Genomic DNA, 6,174 nt, shown 5'->3' with positions numbered 1-6,174 from the left:
TTTTTTTAGTTAAAACCAAACCAACCCAACTATAGTCAGGTTTTTTTTTCCAATACCAAACCAAGTCAAACCAAATCACTAGTCGGTTTTTTTTTCCGATTTGCGACTTGGTTCGATTTTCGGTTCGGTTTTATACACCCCTACTTGAGAGTAATATCCAATGAGTACTAATCAAATCGCCATAGGATACAAGTGATCAGAGATAGAGATGTATTTAAAGTTAACTCTTAAGTAACGTCTCGCGTGAATTTCGCCTCTGTAATGATTTATGTTTACATGTTGTTTTCATTATATGTGCAATTTAAGATAAGATACCAGTTTGCATAGTTTTGGTAGTACAATACAAGGCAAAATGATTGGTATATATACTTGTGGCATACATGTACATGATAGAGTACATGAATTGCTCATTCACACGATTTTTTCTTTTTCATTTTTCTTAACCAGAAAAGCTATAAGAAATTTATTCAAAATATTCCTTTATTTTGTTTTTTATATTTAATTGAGATAAAATAAAATATTATTATTTATTCATTAATTCAATATCAACTTCAAGAGATCGGCTTTTGTTGTATTTATTTTTTCGGGAAAAATTCCGACCTCCAGAGATCGATATTTGATTTTTCCGCATTTTTTCCATAAAAACCAACTTTCCGTAGTCGATTTTTTAAGTTTTTAATTTTTTTTTATTCTTTTTAACAATACCGACTTTCATTGGAGGTCGGTATTCACAGTTTTTTTTTTAGTAATGAAAGTTTAGATATCAAATTAAAGAAAAATTAAACCACTTGATGGGTTGTGATTAATATAGAGGAAAACATTTTCAATTTTCTTATGTTTAGGATGGTCCAATTAGTTCTTTAAAAATTAGGTAAATATATGATTCAGTAAATATAAAAAAAATATAAACAAGTTACATATACGATCGCTTACTTTCTATGAAATCTTTTGATGGGTTGTGATTAATATAGAGGAAAACACATTTTCCTTCCTACCAAACTCGCAAGTTTGCATCATCATAATAAATATTTACGTATTTCATCTTTTCCCCGTGATTCATTGACGTATATTAAGAAAATAAAATATGGAAACATTCTTACATGAACAATGTACTAATTAAATTAAAAATATGTCGGACCAATTAATGTTTTTATTTTATGGTTCGATCCAATATTGGAAAACTTAGTCTTGCTGGTGGTTCATGTAATGCCACTTGTGCATGGATGAATTTAATGTCATTATTTTTTTTGGTTTTCTACCCGGTGTCCAGAGCCCACATTAGAGCTCCGACTAAATCCGGATCGCGCTTTGCAGGGCCCATTCGGGGGTGGCGCTCCCAACAGGATTTTCTCCATACCCAGGGCTCGAACCCAAGACCTCTGATTAAGGGTGAAACACTCCCACTAGTGCACCATAACTCATGTTGGTGGTTCCCATTTAATTCATGTAGAAGAAAAATTGCCGTTTCGAAGTCAACAAATTTCTGTACGATAGTAAAGTATAAACAACAACATGTACTTATAACTAGTGAGAAAGTATATAAACAAGTTGTCTAAATGATAATTACGCCTAATGACCATTTAAGTTATATTGATTCATGAAAAGAGTGGTTACAACATGATTTTAGAAAGCAAACTAACTATTTATTAGTAATAGTATATTGCTTCAACACTTTTATTTAAATACCTAATTATTTGTTTATAAAAAAGAAGTATTGAAAATATGCCTAAACTTAGCGTGAGACAATCATAATAACACCCTCTAGTTGACCAACTAGACTTGAATACACTCCGATCTGCCACATGGCTTAACAAGTGGTCTCAAACTCTTCTAAGAGTATGGAGCTTTTAATAAAAAGGTGAGAGGAGTGTTGAAAACACCCCTAAAGTTGCAAGAATATAGGGGTATATTTCACTCATGTGGCAAGATCGCAGGCGTATTTGAATTCAGTTAGTCAAGTAGAGAGGCGTTTTTAAAACTGTCAATAGTTCGGAAACGAAAGTTATAATTCACGCCAAGTTTGAAGTGTTTTCAACATTTATCTATTTTATAAAATTGACTTCAACACCTAAAAGCACTTAAAACACTTTATGATTATCAATATTACTTTTAATCATCTATAAACCCAAACAGACTCTAATAACCCATAATACTTTAAATTACGTGGACAATAGTTTATTTAGAATACTTTAACTTATATCTATAAAGTATGAACTCTCTAATTAACTTGAATGTTAATAAATTACTATAATTACTCTAACTATTCTGAAGTACTAACTTTTTCAAATGATTGTGACTTTTTTTGAAGGTTGTGGTTTTTTCGATGAGTGGTGATTTTTTCAAAAAGTTGTATTCCTTATGTCCCAATTTATATGGCACTTTTCATTTTTCGAGAGTCAAATAGTTTAAGTTTGATTGAAAATTTGTGCATGGAATCTTCATTTTTTTGAAATGAAATTTATATATTTGTAAACTACGTAAAAAGTACTATAAGTCACAATAATTGATAATTCAAAATGCTTAAAAGATATATGAAAAATTTACGATCAAAGATAGACGGGTTTGAATCTCGAAATCCAAAAAGTACCACATAAAATGGGACTGAGGGAGTAACTTTTTTGAATAGTTGTGATTTTCCTAAAGGGCTGTGACTTTTCCAAAGGGTTATGACTTTTTCAAAAGATTGTGACTTTGTAAAAGGATTATGACTTTTCTAAAGAAGCAGGATATTATATCATGAAGTCTCAGATTCAAAATTTTGAACTTGTTATTGATAGAATGTGACATATATTTCGTAGAATTACTTTAGGTGCGAACAAGCTAATTCAGATACCATAACTATAAATAAATAAACTTGAAGTCCATCTCAAACAAATCCATTTTTAGGGTCCTATAATTAAGATTGTAGACTATATATGTCTGATGGAGAAAGGGAGAAGAGTCACATCTGATTAGTAATTAATATGGTAGCACCAACCAACCACCGAAAAGAAAAAAGGGAGGTCATTAATTTTACAAGTTCACTACTGCACTTGAGCAGAAATGGAGGTGGCAGTTGGATATTCAGATATAATAATGGCTTACCCTCATGTGCTTTTCAGCGCGAATTTACATTTAATCGAACTTTAATATGAATATTAGATATCAAGTAGAAAATTAAAAAATATATATAATAATTGTGTGCTAAGCAATTCTATCGATGTTATAATTATTTCTTTCTTTGCCTTTCTTGTTTTTGTGATGAATGACGTAGGGGTGTGCAAAAATCGAGCTGATCGATAAATCGAACCGAAAAAAGTGTTATTGATTTATTGTTATTGGATTATTGGATTAACGGGTTTTTAATGATTTTATAGGGAAAAAAAATAGAGGAACATTCACATATAGCCACTCAAAAATAGTCTAATTACTCTCCATAGCTATAGTTTGATAATTACAATTCGTAGCTACATGTCATAGGGAGGAAAGAGGCGAGCGAGACTGGGAGAGAGAGGAAAGAGGCGAGCGAGAGAGGGAAAAGAGTGGGAGAGAGGTGAATTGTACATGTATATCAATTAGATACTTGTATATTATACATATGTATTTGTATATATGGCAAGCGATATTGGGAGAGGGAGGAGAAAGGCAAGCGAGATTGGTAGAGGGAGGAGACAGGTGAGTGAGATTGGGAGAGGAAGGAGAGAGGCGAGCGAGAGAGGGTAGAGAGTGGGAGAGAGGTGAATTGTATATGTATATAGTTGTACATGTATATCAATTAGATACTTGTATATTATACATATGTATTTGTATATTCGTGCGAATTATACATATACAAACGTGACTAATTATACAAACTCGAAGTCAGCCCACGTAATTAATGTATAATGTTAGTCGCGTAATTTTCCCAAAAAAAAAAATTGGATTATCGGTTCGATATTGATTTTTAATATTGGGTTATTGGGTAAATCATGAATAACCCATTAAGACTAGTAATTTACTACTTTTACTTGTACATAAATATTATATATTCATTTCAATACCTTACTAGTTATTGACTTTCTCCTTTAGCCTTCAATTTATACTTCATAGTGACTTTGACTTCACAACTTGACATTATATAAAATGTCAAATTCTAAAGTAAAAACCCTATTCCTCTTAATTTCTCTGTGTTACACTTGTATAGTTCTTTTCATATTTGTTATTATTGTTTCTAACTCCCCACTCTCCACCATAAAAAAATTATCTAATGAGCATTTGTAAAGTTACATTATTGTGGTGTTCCGTCAAATTTATTAGAGAAGTCATATATTTATTTTATAAGTATTTTTTTATTGGTTAAACTGAAAACTGAACCGTTAAGGACCAAAATCAATAAAAAATATCTTATTGATTTAACGTATTTAAAAAAACCGAATCGATAATACATAAAATTTGAACCGACCGATGCACACCCTTATGATGATGATATTATGCAGAGGCTACTTTATATGTTAAAAACAGGGCGGCTGAATATGTGGTTTCTTCATTAAAAAAAAGTATATTATATATTTATTTTTTCAAAAAAAGATTAGTGTAATTTTATCCGTAAACACTTATACAAGAAGGCTAAATGATGCATTTAATTGAATATTGATTATTATTGTTATTTATCTTTTTGGTTTTCCATCCATTTGAATTCATGCCGGAGAATCCCATATTGGAGGGTAAAGCGCTCTCTAACAAATGAATATTTGGTTAAAGATGAAGGAGCACTTACCACTCTATTACAACTCATATTGGTGAATGTTAAATTATTTACCTAGAGAACTAAGTATCAGTTTCACTTGATACATTTTTCCCTTTTCTTTTTTTTAATAATGCACTTGTAGTTTTGTACCCTAAAAATTATAAATTCATCTTTGAATTTGTGATCATAAGTGAGGGTGATTCATTTGCAATATGTTGAAAGAAGTTAAAATTTACCTATTATGATCTATGACTATAATAACCCTACATTTGATCTTGATAAGGCAAAACTCGTCCTAGTTATTAGTTACAAAGAAGCTTTTGTTTTCTTCGTTTCATGTAATACATTTTAAATTTTGAGGGTGAAATAAGTTTTTTATGAAGTTTTTTTTTAAAAATGTAAACATTGTTAATTATTATGTAACTTTTAAATATGTAAAAAAAATTATATTTGAATTAACAATTAAAATTTGAAAATATAACTCTTGAAATTCAAATTGTACCACACAAATTAATAAAGAAAAAATAATGATTGAAGAACTTGTCTGCATTTGAGAGATCAAACAACACAAAAATAACAAACGTTTCTTTGGATCGTCATAGCATGCTTCAACATATCCGCTCAAAGGAAGATCTTTTCGTAATGGATGACCCTCGGAGCAAAATGAACTGGCTATGAACAGTGTTCATTAATGAAACGACCAGACAGAGGGTAGCTGGCTGGCCACCCGCTTGTATGTGATCATTAATGCGTTATTTGCGCTTTTTATCTTTATTTTTTGTCCTTTTTTTATGGGGCATAAATTTATATTTTAATATTATATTTAATGTTTTATAAGTTATGCCTTGTCTTTAAAGAATGTATTTATATTTTATTAGACATAAGTTCAATTGTTAGTGCTATTTTTCTTATTATCCGATGAATGCCATCCCCCCTCCCCCCAATTGTACAAACCGTAGGCAGCAATTTTTTAAGTCTCAATTGAATTTGTTGAGCATTAGGGTAGTCCCAATCACTTAGTTACACACAATTCTATATAATACTAGTTTAGTGTATATATTGTATACGTGTGTTTCACATTAATTAAGAAAACTATATAACAAAAAAGAACAAAATTAGTAATAAATAACAATTGATGTAAAAATAAATGTTATATCTATTTAAATAAGTGAATTGTATACTAACTTATTCAAAACGTCAAAGTACAGTTTTAATAACATTCTAACAAAATTAAGGGTCAAGTAATTGCATGCGATGTGGATTAATAAGAGAGAAATACTTCAACAAGAAATTTAACAAAAAATGGAACTTGAAAAATATTAACTTCTCCTTGATATTGATACGATATACACATGTGTCTTTAATTATATCCTACATATACAGTACTTAGCTTCTAGTTGTCCCGATCTTTTAATTTAATTTATCTTCAACATAATTGAATATATATATATATATATATATATATATAT

This window comes from Solanum tuberosum, unplaced genomic scaffold, assembly GCF_000226075.1.
Source record: "Solanum tuberosum cultivar DM 1-3 516 R44 unplaced genomic scaffold, SolTub_3.0 scf00262, whole genome shotgun sequence".
NCBI lineage: Eukaryota > Viridiplantae > Streptophyta > Magnoliopsida > Solanales > Solanaceae > Solanum > Solanum tuberosum.
The sequence above is the reverse complement of the archived record's forward strand: the minus strand, read 5'-3'. Positions refer to the sequence as shown.